Raw genomic sequence first — 16,196 nt, forward strand, 5'->3', positions numbered from 1 at the left:
TGTTTATCTGAGTGTGTGTGTGTTTGATTGTAGTGTACGAGTCAAAAGAGGCAGTTGGGGCAGAAGAGAGTGTCAGGTATGCTAGGTGTGGCAGGTTTGTGTGTGTGTGTGTGTGAGAGAGAGAGATGTATAGGATCGTTGCTTCATCTGACTCGCCCTTCCTCTTCTTCTTCTTGGAGGTATCCTCATCCTCATTGTGACTCTCTCTGTCGGCTAGAAGGCACAGATGACATTACTGTCATTTAAACAGTTTTTAAAATATATATTTTGTTTCCTTTTTGGTATAAAAAGGAACTTATAACAATATGTTAATCAGTCCCTCCAGGGTTTTTGCAGTTTTTGAAATGCTTGATTCCTCAGCAGCTTTTCTCAAAAATTGCAGTAATTGGGAAAAATTGCAAGCAAAGGAAAATGAAAACTATTTAAAAAAACATTTTACATTTATTTTCTGAACATGAGAACTATGGTCTCAAAGTTATATAGTTCAAACAAACATTTGCTTTGCTTGTTTTAGATGATTGTGAACTGAATATTTATGTCTTTCAAATCTGACTGTCTGGGTATAATGATTATTACTTCTTCAATATAAGTTTCTTTTTGTCTTTTCTATTAAAATGTGATTTTACTTTTTTTATGTCTCTTTAAGCTCATGTAAGCTCTTCCAGATGATCATCCGCAGGTGTTTTCACTTATTTAAGACTGATTCGAGCTCTTCCCAGGTCTGTTGTTGGTTGAAATCACTCCTATATAGTTCACTATATTTACTGCTATTTGAAATTCATGTTCTGTACGGTGCCCTGAAATTGCCAAAATGCAACGAAAAAAGATGTGTATATGGCCACGCTACTTTATGCTTACACATTTTCACTCACCTCTTAATTTAGATGCACCTGTTTGGGTGGATCTTCTGCTTTTATCATTTTTATTAGTGTACAGACTGTACTTTCCATGGAAAGCGGAAATAAGGTGCTAGAGAAAGAAAAGGCAGTTCACCAGCAACATAAATGTCAGGTTACTCATTATCAAGGCACCTAATTCCCTGAGGGATCTCAGCCATTTAAACAGGTGGATGATGTCACCTGTACTGTATGTGACTGCCAAGCTTCTGATCTCTCTGCCTTTGTATTTGTACAACAGAGAGAGATATATAGAGAGGTAAACACACCCACATATCTTCTAAACATATTTCTTATACACCAATTACAAGCTTAGGCTGTGCCAGGCACTCAATCATGCAATGTGCATGGTGCACAGTAAAATCAATACAATCTAAATTTATTTTGTGTGAAAAGCAGCAGTAGCAGGTAGTGCATTTCAAATGTCGTGACTGCTCTGAAGAACAAGCTGACAGGAGTTTTCAGCAGGAAAACTAATGTTTACAGTTTCTACTCTTCATAATTTACTCTGAATGGTCTTCACACTTGTGTCTGTGCATCAAGTTCAGTGTCTGATACATTGTATGGAAGCCCAAACGGACATATTCTTGTCTTGTTTTCCTGTGATCATAAACTTGTTATTTAATAGTTTTGACAGCTTGTCATGTGAACATCACAAAAATCAATGTTGTTTACATGAATATAAAATAAATTGCTATCTCAAATACAAGCACCTTATGTTGAGATCAAGAAAACAGCATTTAAAAAACTTTCTTTCACACGTCCTCTCTTAACATTTGTACCTTCTCTTTCACTGAAGTTTTGAAAGTTTATGAGTTTATGGCATCTGAACTCAGTTGTAGCAAGAGGAAAATGATCAAATCTTGTATGAAAATAAGGTAAAACATCAACCCTTTTTAAGAAGAAAAAGCCAAGCTAGCAGCTTTGTAAGGCACAGCGCTGCTTTGAGCTAAATTATAACGTCAGCATGCTGATGACAGTGCTAACATGCTGATGTTTAGCAGCTTTAATGATGACCATGTTCACAACATAAATAATTTAGTATATTAGCATGGTGATATTCGCTAATTAAACACAATGTACACCTAATCCTGATAGGGATGTTATTAGTTTTGCAGCTAAGCTAATGCAGTTCATAAACCAAAGTATTGGACTAATTCAAATTTTGACCTGAAATTTCATGGCAATCCATTCAGTAGTAGAGATATTCCAGTATGGACCACAGTACTAGACTGGCCGACATGCAAACAATTATTACAACCATAAATATGCAGAAGATGATGTAATTTCACACCTTTTTGAGCTTTCGTTAGCCGTTAGCATGTGGGGTAATTATTTTTCTGGGCAAAATTGTGTATGACATTCAACTTACAATCACTTGGATTCAATCTTGAGACATTAACAGTAGTAAACAGCTGTTTTGGCAGCTTATGTACATGTTTTTTTTTTTTTTGATAACAGCTAAATACATAGGTATGTTAACTATTTGTTACAAAGGGCAAATAATAAAAGTAGTTTTTACTAAACTAGTTTGAAGTTTCCCAACAGTGCTAATGTGCTGATACACCCACCCCTGCTATTTTCAGTGCTATACTGTTTACCATTATGACTCACACAAAATTTGGCAGCAGGTGTAGTGAGCTGACAGGCTCTGTTAGCAGACAGTTGCCCTTGAGCGAGATAACAACGCCCGACCAACTCAAATTTCATGTGAACGTTTAAAGTACTACTGGAAAATGACAGCCAGCAATGGGAGGATGAGGGCTGTTGTGAAACACGCATGCATATATGAATGAGGAATGAAACCCCACAGGAATTTGTTAAGGAATGTAGATGGAGCAACTTTCACATGACGTAACATTTAGAGCTTGATTTTTGTTTAGATGTTAAGGTCAATTGTGCATTAATGCATGACACACCCTTTGTTCTGAGACACAGGCTTTTGCATGCACATAGAGCTCCCCGTTTTATGTAAGTTTGCTTGTCAGTTTCACGTTATTATACGCTCACTAACAAGAAGACATCTAAATGCAGCAAATGGACATTTGTTTTCTTATTATGGCAATAATACCCGCAAGGCAGAGTGAAGATTAGTGTCTGATTCTTCCCAGAATTTGTCTTCCAAAATATGAATTCCCTGTAAAGATATCTGAAGGCAGCAGGTACATGTTTCATCTACACTCTTATTAAACTGAAACAGGTTGTCAAAAATGTGGGTCTGCAAGCTGGATCCACTTATTAAATCCTACATAAGTGTCAGGGTGTTTTGCACTCTTGTGCACATCAAACTGGTTAGCTGTGATTTATTGCTCTATATAGTTTCGTAATTTAACTATGTGATAACAGGTTTATTATCTGGTTATCTCGAGACAACAAAGCTCGTTTTCTCAGAGATAACAAAATAATTAAGTTGTGATTTTAAGATAAAAAAAAATAATTGCAAGCACGGCTGTTCTCTCGGCTTCAGCAGGTTACTGCATAAATCTGCTTTCTTTTGTAGCACCAGGGGCACCACTTTTTTCATTACAGTAGCCATAAAAATGGTTTATACCACTGTGAAGTGCATGTAGGAAAAAATAAAGGTGTGCATAATGTAAATAAGATTAATGATGACTGAATTCCATTTAGCTGGTTTCAGGGTTCTGGTATTGTGCATGGTGGCTCGCTGTCACACTGTGTTTACATGCACTTTCTGTAATGAGGGTAGAGGATGAGGAAGACCTTGTCTCCCCAGCTACTTTACTCTTGATTTCCTGGCAATGTATTCAGGCAAACAAGGTTTCTAATCTGCTTTTTACAAGTTCAAATGTGCACGACAAAAAACTTAAGTCAGGGAAAGTCACAGTAAAGTGCTTGGATTAAAGGAGAGATCCTGTATTTAAAATAAAGTGCAAATTAAACTCAAATTCACAAGAAGTCGCCTGTAGAAATAAGTGAGTTTCCACCACTGGACATTTGACTGTTTGATTCATTCAGACACATTCACAAAGCTCTCCGCCCATTCTGTGTGTGTCTGTTTGTTCTCTCACTGTGCAGTCATCACAAAAACACAGTTAAAATGAACAAGCCATGCTTCCACTATCATGGCTTATTGGGACGAAGCCATTAAGGTCGTTAGTTACACCTGTGCTTTTCCTACAGTGACGAGTCAAAACGCCTGCTGTGAAAAAGGCTTGTCAAGTTTAATCCAGAGCTGCGTTTCATTAGTTGTCTCATTTCTCCTCGTTAACTTCCCCTCAGAACTTGGTAAAACAACATACTGTACGTCACATGGGGGCCACTTGGAGAGCAGAGGGGAAGGTGGCCGGGAGAGGAGCGGAGGAGATGAAGACTTGTACACTTTCAGCCCAAATGATCATAAATCAACTGCCAGTTGTAGGCTCAGCACTATACTGCTTTTTGCAAATCATCAGAAATACCTGAAGACTCATTTCAATGAGGCGAATAATTGCAATATGTCAGCATATGGTAATTAGCCGCATCAGTTTCTCATTTAGAAATTTCTGTTTGTGTATCATGATTATCATAACTATCATTGCTGCAGGTTTATGATATCTTGCAGCAGTTTTTCCCAAACATTTACAGACACTATTGGGAAGAATTCACACGAGCTGAACAGTACAACAATCTAAGTAATTATTAACTGCAATTAGTTACATGATATTTTTCAGTAAAATATCAAGCTATCAGTGAGATTTTCTTAAGAAACTATCTGCTAACTAGGAGAGTGAACCTATACACATGTAAGCCTACTTATACAGAGCGATAAACTGAAACTGGAAAACATTACGGATAGTGTAAAGTTTTTTGAACTGGAGTAATTGAAGTCTATATGATGGTTGCTTCAGTTTCAAATGAGAGGAAAGCAGGTCTGTGTTTGTTAGAGTTTTGTATGTATTTCTCATAATTTTGATTTGTTCGTCCAGACACCATCTGTTCGTTATGCTGTGGTGAACACTTCAGTTCCATTACTGAAAATTTATCTTGGCAACGAGGAAGATATGAAGACAGATTTCAGGCTGTCTCGTGATGCCATCAACAATTTGATGGCATTACTTGGCAAAGAAAAGACCCACAGCTGGGAGCCTCAACTGGAGATTCTGGTCTTTGTGTCTTTGGCTGCCTCACAGGATATTCTGCCCTCCCGAGGTGTAACTGACTGGCTAGTTTGGCTGAAAGAGAACAGTCTTCCTTGTGAAGACAAGCTGATATAAAGTTGAGACAGTTTACTGACCCAAGAGTAAAGCTGTAAAACTGAACATACAGAAAATGTGGATGTTACAATCATATTGTTAAATATAATTACAACATAATACAACAGAAATAAAAAAAAAACATAAAGCAAACTGCTATCAACAAAATATTGTCTGCACAAATCCCATGTAGCTAGAAAAACCAGTATGTGGTTGATTAGCTTAGTGCTACTTAGCTTCAGCATTTTAACAATTGGCTAATTTTAATTATAAGGCAACCATTTACACAAACTACCTAAATAACACAAAATTACAAGAAAAAAAAAGGAATGTCCATGTCCATGCTCTCTCATCTGCTGTCTAGCAAATACTGAACAAACTAAAAAAATTGTGGCGAGCTCAAAGGACTAAACTTAAACCCAAATAGCAATACACAAAACCACCACCGGGTGGCTACAATGTCCACCAACAGTGCGCAGCACATGGGGCGTCCTATAGTGTGGTGTCCTGTGCGTTTGCTGTCCCAAAAACAATCATCTTCAATGCTATTGGTCGCTGAGAAAAAAGGACACATTTCCCAAGTGAGCTGGATACAATTGGAGAACTGGAGCTTTGCTGCACTGGCTCAGAATGAGTCATTCAGAAAATGTGTGGTTGCTACTGATGGGTGCCACATCAGAATAAAGGCACCTGCAGGTCCTGCCTCTAGTGAATACGTAAACAAAAAGCTGTTTCATTACATCTGGCTCAAAGCTGTTTTTGACAGTGTAAGCCAGTTTTTGGACACTTTTACTGGCTACCGAGGATCAGTGCATGACACTAGAGTGCTCAAAAACAGTCCTCTATTCACAAATCACTTGTATCCTCCTGCGGGTTGTTTCCTTGTAGGGGATGGTGGATATCCCCGCATAGAGCAACCTATCTCCATCTTGACACCCAACAGGGAGCCACTATAATGGTCCAGAAGCACTACAGTGTCCATCATGCCAAAGCCTGCTCCATCATCGAGATGGCCTTTGGAAGGATGAAAGCAAGGAGGCTTAGCATCGTCTTCAAGGCCCTGGAGGTCAACCCTACATTTGTCCCTGCCATTATTACCCGCTGGGCTGCACTCCGCAACATCTACTCAGGAATTGGAGACATTGAAGAGCCTGTGCAGGAAGCATGGAGGGACAATACCCAAGCCCCACTTGCTGTTGAGGTCAGTGGTGCAGCAATGAGAAATAAGCTTTCAGGCTGCATCTCTGCACCTATCCATCAGCTGCTGGACTACGACTATTTATAAGTCACATTAAAAATAATAGTGCACAAAAATGTAAATACCACACAAATATGTAGTTCACACATTCGTTTCTGAAGATGGCTTACATGAAATTTATGTTTAAATGTTTAAATTAAAGAGGAAAAAAAATGAAAACACTCTTTATGATTCTATTTAAATTCACTGAAACTCACCAGGAATAAATATGATAAACAATAAGTAACAAAAATACATCTCTACCTGAGACAATCTTATTAAAAAAAACCAGTAGCTATAACAAAAACATTTACACATTTAACATTTACATCTTTTCAACCATTCTCTCGAAAATTCAGTTTGTGCCTCCAGGCACCCGAATCTGGCCACATCTCTCTCTCCTCCTTGTAATTTTACCTCCACTAAAGGCGTCTTGTGGTGGAGGAGATGGGGTTTCTTTCCAACTAGCGGCTGTGCTGGATGATGGCCGATACCCTCCTGTGCATGAGGCAATCAGGACTGGAGGACTAATCGATGGCTGTGACCCAATTGCCTCATGCATCAGGGAAAACCACTGCCATCAGGCTGCTGTTATCTCTCCGTGATCGGTCTCTGCTCTTGTAGGAGTAGCAGCTCAGGTTTTATTTTCCTTTTTAAAATATGACTACATTTGTTTTGTCAATATTTTGCTTACTTTTGCCAAAACAAAAGGCTTTTGGACTAATTTAAGCCAATGACCTTGTATTTCTCCCATTTCTTGGCTGCGTGTGCTCCTGTCAGCCTCCCCTGCAGTCACATCATCTGGACAATTTCCCTGTTTGCACAGAAAGACAATTCACGTCATGTTATGCCTGCCAACTGCACATTATGAATATTGTATATTACAAATGAAATTAGCAGCAGAATAATCCAGACATGTAAGATAAAATGCAATACAGTGATATAAGTGAAAACTCACTCCAAGGCCAGTTTGGAAACATTGCGCTTCCCTGTAAAAAAAAAAAGCCTCAGTGCTACTTCTCACCCTTATAAGGAGTTCTGTCTCCTCTTCAGACCCTAAAACAAAATGAAAACAATCATAGCTATTTAAATGTTTCATCAAGCTACACGACATCAACACAGGCATAGCAAATGAGTCGATGCAAATGTAAAGTTTGTGGATAATGTCAGATAAATAGGCCACATAGAGCTATAAAAGTTGGGTTGAATATATGAAAATATGTCTGTGTACTTACACTTGTATAGTTTTTCCTCCAATGACATGTTGCGGTTTTAAGTTTTAATTAAAAAACTTACCTTGCTAAATTTATTAACCTTCTCTTTCTTTGGCTGTAAGCAACCAGAGTTTTACGTATGTAACCATGACCTATCCATGGATGTATTTTCTTGCACTAAATGCATAACTGCAGTGCATTATGGGTGACATAAACCTCTGGTGTGACCGTTGTTGTTGACTCACTCCAGCCCGTCGAGAGTCGATCTCACCAAGTTCACTCTAGTTTTTCAAACAAATTGAACAACACCTATAATGGCGGCGGGGATTCCCCCCTGAGGGAAAGTGCAGAGAGGAAGTCAACCATCATAAACCACTATTGAAGCACAGCTCAAGTGTAGTGAAAGGTGAAGGTTGAAACATACTTTATGTCATCGCACACCTTTCTCAAGCCAAGATTTAAGACTCAAGTTGACGTTGAAAAGATTTAATTTTGACAAGTCTGACAAGCCCGTCCATCAAATGAGTGTCTTTGTATGGCTTGTTTCCTATATTGTGGAGTGTAAAGTCAGTGTCAATGCAAAAAGGAAGGAGAAAAGAGGATAAAAAATGGTTGTAGGGAACCAAGGAAGACTGACTGACAAGTAGATAGACAAAGACAGGTATGGTAAAGACAAAGCAAAGAGGTGAAGTTAAGGAGATGTAAATTTAAGAATGGATTGACAGGTGGACGCTACGATGGGAGATGAGAGGTTGATGGTGGTTATACTGATTAACTGATGCAATCACATGAAACCGCTTCATCCCTTTCAATCAGATGGACGGGAACAGAGGGAGAATATTGATTGGAGGTGAGTATTGAGTAGGGCAGGTCTCCTCTGTATATGTCCTTCTTTCTTCTTAGCGTCGTGTTATTTCTGTCATGTCGTTTCTGTAAAAGCCAGTAAAAAAAAAATCACTTACATCCACTCACAGACTTGGAGTGTCATAATAAACGTAGCTGGATGTTGATTGGTGACGCATGTATTTTCCCTTGATGAAATGGGACGAGTCATCACAGTTTTGTAGCCAGATTTGACTAAAGAATCCTGATCGCCAAGCTGTCATGCTGTTTATGATTATGTTCCCACACTGATGTGGAAAAGCGGGTTTGCAAATGAATGTTCACAGTGGAAGAGTGGTCTGACAAACTAGTTAATCTGGTGACACACCTGCCAAAGTTTTTAAAAAATCAGCTGGTGGACTTTTTTTCTTTAAATCTTGTTTGCAACCTTTAGTTACAAAAGCTTTCAGTGTTTTGCTTTCTCATGAAAGCGCTCCTTAATCCAAGAATGCCACACCTTTTTTTACAAAGCTCAGCATACATTTTTAGATACTGTGTATTTCCTGTTTTTGAGGTAACCATTGGGTTCCAGAGATTTCAGCCAATAAACCAATAAAATGTTATCTTCTTAATTATCCAAATGATGTATTTTGCACATTAAAAACATTTTCTTTAAATAACTTTTGTGCGTAGGCGGGACTTAAACACTCTACTGTCAGTATGAGAATAATTTTCGATGATCATCAGGTTACGCAGGTGCATTACAGACAAGTTTTCATAACTAATCCTACCAAAAGCTTAAATTACACTGAGGACAAAAGCACAACAGAAACTGGTGTCACCTGTAATTTAAAACAAAAAGTGAGTATGTGGCTCTTTTTTTTCCATTGAGGGATTACAAATGAATGTTACAGCAACAAAGTCGAGCGTCTTAATTTTCTACTGTAGCTCCTTTTGTGTTCCACAATTCCGTAAAACCTTTTGGCAAATGATTCACCATCCTACCGTCATCACAGCCAAGTTTTTAAACACATATATTTCCTCGTTCTTGAATACTCTGTACCTTCGGCAGACATCAGTCTCCGGTGCTGATGAATCACATCCACTGCCAATTTCCATATTTCTCTCCCTCTTCATTCACTCAGAACAGCATCATCCTGGCTAATGTTTCAAATGCAAATGCCGTCTGTGCTGTTGTGTAAATGAAATGAAATTATAAATGAGTTCCACAGTGACAACTCGATTTGAGCTATATATTGTGAAACTTTAGTGAATCTTTAGTGGATGTGGCCATCACAGATACAATACTGAACAGGTAACAAACCATACTGTCATGCAAGGTGACAGCTACCCAGGTGTGATAAAAATCATTTTTGACAAATATTTGGGAAAAAAAAAAACTCTCAGTGGGACTAAATAATAGATCAGAATCCAGAGAAAACCTCAATAAAACAACTGAGTGGCTTGTATTGGAGAGTTGAATCTGACTTCCACAAAGCTAACATCTACTTTCCCAAAATTAATCACTCCTTGCCGCTTTTTACAGGCACAGAAAGGAAACCTTGCTACTAACTGCTACAAATGACTAATTCTTCACTGGGACAGTTTTGCCAACAAGAACATACACTGGACACCTGCAACAGCACTGTACATAGTGAGTATATTGTGTAAAACATTACAACCAAATTTAACATAAGCCACCTTCCCCTATCCTCTGTTCGTCTGGCTTGGGAGACTGTTGTATGTGTGTCTGGAGCTTCATTCCGAGACTCTGCAATTTCAATAGAGATGAAATCCGGAGGGTCAGTCAGATGACCTTGAACATAGCCAGTTTACTTACCCAATCTAATGGGGAAATTGAGTGATCCATGTTCAGCCAAGCGATACAGAAACTGATCTGGCGGGGCAGAAAACTCATGTCTTCCTGTCAGTCTACTGACCAGATACAAACAGGTAAATTATCAGAAGATAACCCAAATAAAATCATAAAACTGACAGACAAAGGTAAAATAAAATGTCATCATGGTTAAACAACAAATCACATATGATGGAAATAGTCAACTTGCCAACACAAAATACTATAAACCAATACTGTCCACCATTGAACCGATATAACAAAGTTATACACAGAAAAGTACATCACTGCAAAGCAGAGATGATACCTGAAAGGCCCAGATGACACTAAGACATGTCAATTTTATTTACTCCAGAAATCCAAAAGGAGCCTGAAATGTGGACAATTCACTCCAAAGTTCCTCCTGGCAGACCCATTAGATCAGATGTTAGCAAAGTGACTTATCACCAGACCCACACGGCTTGTAATGTGATAGACAATATTCATTTACGATAACAAAGATTGTTTTTGAGCAAAAATAAGCACACATACAATACATTAAAACAACTTGACTTTACCTCAAGCAGGCTGAAAGAAATATTTAGTAGGTTTTAGTAGAACCATTGAATTTGAGATTTTATTTCATCACAAACAGTTCAAAACAAAGTGTGAACGTTTGTTGGAAAACTTGACCAGCATAACATGGCCACTAAAATGCAACGTTCAATGTGGATTAATCATCTCCCAACAATTAACACTACAACACATAAACAAATAAATACATAAGTAAATAACTAGTAAGGCCCTCAACTTCACCAAATATCTTTTGAGAACCTCTACAAAAGGTGAAAAACATGACACTCAAACATAAAACTTACAAGCAGCATCTCTTTTTGTTTAACATCTGCGGGAAATCTGTGGCGGTGTCGTCGGAATTCCGCGGGCGCAGATTCCGTGTCGGCCTGCTTATCACATATCACGGTATGTTGACCACTTTTTGGGACTCTTACCACCAGGCGTCCCAGCTATTTAAAGAACTGGTATGATTTTTTGTTTCTTGGCGCCTCTGTATACCTGTTCATAATTGACATTGACATCTTATACACCAAAATCATGTATATGGGACTAAAAGTAATCAAAACCATATTTAGTAGAGATCCTGATCCTGAAGATACCAGGCAATTATAACTACAAATCTGATTGATAGGAAACGTGCGTCCTATACAAACCTTTATATGACTGAGTGGGAACAAGAGGTTTCCATGTGCAAACTTGGACTCTTCATAGAGGATATCATTGCAGTATTGTCATATGATATAAAGGCCTTTAAAGACTTTATACATACACTTGATAACCATCATGCCTCCATAAATGTCAAATATGCCACCGATGTAGAAACTTTTGAGATATTAGTGTTGTTTTTTGAAAATCCACCGGGTACAGTAAACTAGTGTTTACTTTAAATCCACAGACACACACATTCATATACAAGACAAGTTATCATTCCCGACATACCTTTTAAAGGTATAGTCAAATCACAGACCTTTTGTTTCCATAGAAACACACAAAGCAATCAACATTTTCATCAGGAGCCTCAGACGTGTTGGAACCTACAATCTCTGAAATCTGTCACGCGTTTTTCTTTTCACTTAAAGGTCTCTACAAAGGTGACACACTGCAGATACTGATTATTGGATTGTTATTGGCGTGTTTAGTGCTCGTCATAATTTATACTTTGTTATATTATGTTATATTTGATTTGTGTTTACTTGGTGTGTAGAATTTTCTTTCCATATGTTCTTGAATTGTGTCATGCATGTATTTTGTTTGTTTTTTCCTTCTGCCGGTCTCCGCCAGACTGGAGGCGGTGACGGGCCAATGGCGTGGCGAGTTATCTTCCACTCCAGACACGGAAGATAACCAGCCGATGAGAGCGAAGCGAGGGGGCGATTCAGACAAAAGCCACCTAATAGAAGCGTAGGGAGAAAGCGACGTCAATACAAGAATAGTCTATGCTGGTTTTCGAAGCGAGACAGCCATCTGATAAACCAGTGGGCCAAGAGTGCTACAGGCTTTGTGAGTAGTAGTAGTCTCTGTGCTGAAAGACACTTTGTCAGGAGAGCGCCTTTGCTGGGCAATGAGGTTTTCCCGTGTAAATACACAAGGTTTTCTTGTTGTTCCCCAGGCGTTCTCGACAGCCTGATGGACAGACCTCTGTTCAATTTTCTCCCCGTAGTCAAGTTGCCAGTGCTCAGCTCTTTGATGCTCTCGGTCTCCCAGCACTTACATGAAATGAATGAACGCTGGTCACTCTTGTCTCCTCTTGAAGAGAGCTCACAGTAACCCAGACCTTGAATATTCTCTGGGCTACTTTTTTTTTAAACAATATCACAAAAGACAGTGACTTGATGGTACGTCTTCTTAAACAAGAACCTGAATTATGCAACACTGCAGTTCCTCCTACCTTGAAATTTATTTTTTAAATCACCTCCTCCTGTGCCTTATCAGCGCTGTTGCTGCTCTAGTCATTGTAATGGAGGATGCACTGCTGCAGTTGTTGGTTCATTGATCTCAGCTTGTACATTTGTCTGGTCAATATATTAATAAGCCCTTTACTGTAGTGATAATCCCTAAGCTAAAGCTACTATGAAGAGTGCAGTTTTGACTCTTGAGTTTGTGTTAGTGTGAGAATGAGTGAATGAGAGAGAGAGAGAGAGAGGGAGGGTGTGTGTTTTTGTGTTTCATCACTTTGCATATGATTGCTTTTTTTTTTGAGCAGAAATAGGAAATTATGCATCAAGATCTGACAGTATGAATCTGCTTTGTGTGTGTATGTGTGTGTGTGAGAAAGAGAGAGCTAGAGAGACCTTGATGATTTATCCATTTTGATGCAGGCTGCACATAGAAAGCATACACCACAAATAAATATGCTGTGCTGTGTTTTGCATCCAGGGAAGGAAACACTATCTATAGGCTACAGAGGCCTGTAAGTTAAGACACAGCATTGATCATATGCTCAAATGCCTGTGTTTTATATTCACTGCACCAGGATCTCTTGTGTGGTTGTTTGAATAACATGATACGACAGTTGCATCTCCAAATAACGGAGGAAGCTTGACTTTGTTATAGTGACTCAAAACCAAAGTGTGTGACTTTGATACAGGAGACAGCAGTTTACTTTGTTTTGTCATTTAATTTCAAATACAATTTTTAGTATATCAGAAGATCTTCACCTGCAAAGCAGCCTGTTGAGTAGCAAATGCACTGGCTACAGCTCAATTAATAGAGCTCAATTGGGAGTGTAAAACAATATTTTTTGAGCAACAGTCTTTAGTAATTAGACTCTGTCAATGTAAAACATCTTCATAAGTTTAGGCCCGTATGAAGATAGGAGATATAACAGAATCGACCAGAGTCTTGATGCTGGTGGTGATGGTGGAGTGAAGATAGCAGCAGGTTGATGTAAACAGTTGAATTTCGCTGGACATCCTAGAAGTCATGGTGGTGATGGTTAAGGTTAGTGAAAGACTGCAATGTCATGCCTAGTGCTTCAAGTAGCCTAACTCCAGAGTTGTTTCTGTATCAAACCGAGACTGATCTTTCCTCAACCTTAACCAAGCGCTGCCTTATATTTCCCTCCTTCGTATGTGCTGTTGCAAATTAGTTGTATATAAATGTACTTCCTAGACACAGTGGCATTTTAAAAACCCACAGGGGATTTTGAAGGACTTTGTTAGGGCATTTTCAGAGCTGCGCTTTTTTTAGTTTGGTTGAATCAGACTCTGGTTTGTTTTCCACCTTTCCACCTTCCAACCGTACTGAAGTGGTCTTGATCTGGTCCCAAATGAACCCTGGAGCAGTTTGTTTGTGGTGGGAACCAACTCCTAGACATACTCTGCAAGTTGCAAGGTCTGCAAGGTGCGCTTTACATACTGGGATGCAGATGGATGAAATCAATAGTTGCTAGCAGCTAACCGGAGAGTGAACTGAGGTCTGACCTGAGCTAGTGCAATGAAGAACGTTGCATTTGGCCAGATGACCCTCTTCAGGACCTTTTTCCTGTGTTTAAGTTCTTACCCCAAATACATCTAACCAATAACTGGAGTTAAAGTTGCCACGTAGTTTGTAGTGATGCATTTTAGTTTGAAAACCCCCTTAGACTGCACTCTCCACCACCATCATCAAAACACAATGAGGGAATATCTTTGCAAAAACAGCCCAGAGACTTGGTGAATCTATGACGAGGAGCATCAAGGATGTTCTGGAGCCAACGACACCTCACTAAGACACTGATTTTATTCAGAAAAATAAAATGTGGAGGTGGAGTGAGAAGCACACAAATCGCACCCTCTGCTTTGTCAATAACAATCATAATTAAAATGAGTGAATGATGGGAAAATGTGAAATCAATGTCCGTTCAAGTGACGTTCTGTTCTTGAGTAGTAAGCACGTGTAAAATGAATCAATGCAGTGTGTGTCTGTTAGCGTGTGTGTCGCTGCTGCAGAACACGTGCAAGAGGTATGTTGCAGCTAATATGCCCCCCCCCACCCCCCCCCCCCCACCCCCCATCTCCAGAGCTGCTTCTTTATGTTTGCTCACAAAAGCTTCAGGTATTTGAAACGCCAAGAATAGAAAACAAACAAACAAAGCCGAAAAAAGCCGGCGCAAGATATTTCTGGATCGATTTGTTTCGGGCCTTTTTATGGAGGAAATTCAATCAGATTAGCGGCTAACAAGCTATTTCATGCTGATTAGAAGTACAAACGGGAAACCTTTGCCTTCATGCCGGCTGTACGGGCTCGGCCTTCTGAGGAAGACGTTTACATAAACAGTGAAATAATCGACGTGTGTGTGTGTGTGTGTGGAGGAAATGGTGGTGATTTGTTTGGAGGTGTGAGATAATGAGGGCGTCTCTGTGCAACGTACTGGAAGTGAGTAAATTTGCAGTTGATGAAATGTGCGTGTGAGAGAAAGGATGTGAATGTGACAAAGAGACGATATGTGTGTGTGTGTGTGACCAGAAGGTTGCGCAGCTACTTTCCATGTTTATCTTGTTTAACTGTTTCTCAGTGTTGTCAAGCAGGGATGACTCACGTAGGCACACAAAATGCCTCAGAGACCTGGACAAGTAAGTGTGTGTGTGTGTGTGTGTGTGCACTTACGTCACTTGATGCCCTGTTTCAAGTGAGCTTAAGTGTTCAGTTTAAACTTTCAGAGCACGCGAAAGGTTAAATTGAAATATTGGTTTGACGTCTTTGGACAGATTTCTCTCTCTCTCTCTGTGTGTGTCTTGAACTCTCTGCAGCACACACACACACACACACAGGCAAGCATAATTTCACTCCTGTGAGCAAACCATGATGTGATAGGAGAAGCTGGTGCAATCACTACCAATTATGACTCCCTCCTTCCTTTCTTCCTCTCTCTCCCGGTGAATGTCAGTGTGCTTACATTTTGGATTTAGCAGCAGGGAAGCATCTGGATGGCAGCATACCAACCGAACACGCACTGACATTCTAGTCCTTCGACGGCTAATTAATAATGTTCAATATAATCTATTTTAAGACCGTTCCGCCTGTTTGTTGGTGCAAAGAAAACTGAAACAAATTACCCAGACAGGAGTCACTGATACATGATTGTGAGGTTATGCTTCTCTCTCTCTCTCGCTGTCTCTTTACGCCCCTGAAGTGTGAACGCACTGTTCCCACGTTGACAATTTATGACCACTTTCAGATTTACACTCATGGGAATAAAAACTAGAAAAAGTTTTTAGCTTGCTCTTCTGTGATTGTGTGATCAAAACAGCAATTTGGCATTAGTATGGTGACGATATGATAAGTTTTATTACTTTTGAAGCCAAATAAAGTTATGTAATGTGTGAAAAGTAGGCGTGATAATCTGTATTTCAAGCCTACATCTTTTCACTTCATAAGAACATGTTGAACATGCTGTGCTGGACTGGTTTTGACTGTGCTGTTTTATGGGAACTAATTGTCTCT

The 16,196-nt window shown here is 39.3% G+C and overlaps 1 long non-coding RNA gene across 3 annotated transcripts; it reads right to left on the reverse strand.

Annotated features, from left to right (window-relative positions):
* Nucleotides 1–5,107: 5,107 nt before the first annotated feature.
* On the reverse strand, nt 5,108–14,809 carry LOC122974400. 3 transcript variants are annotated; one of them, XR_006400380.1, is made up of 4 exons: nt 9,426–14,809; nt 7,623–8,470; nt 7,351–7,382; nt 5,108–7,127 (listed from the first exon to the last, which is right to left on the reverse strand). It is a non-coding gene; the product is annotated as an uncharacterized LOC122974400 (long non-coding RNA). The 3 variants fall into 3 exon arrangements; XR_006400379.1 differs by lacking the exon at nt 9,426–14,809 and having other exon boundaries at nt 7,623–8,880; XR_006400381.1 differs by lacking the exons at nt 7,623–8,470; nt 9,426–14,809 and having other exon boundaries at nt 5,108–7,140; nt 7,351–7,600.
* Between the last annotated feature and the right edge of the window lie 1,387 nt (nt 14,810–16,196).

The sequence above is a fragment of the Thunnus albacares genome, chromosome 22 (assembly GCF_914725855.1).
Source record: "Thunnus albacares chromosome 22, fThuAlb1.1, whole genome shotgun sequence".
NCBI lineage: Eukaryota > Metazoa > Chordata > Actinopteri > Scombriformes > Scombridae > Thunnus > Thunnus albacares.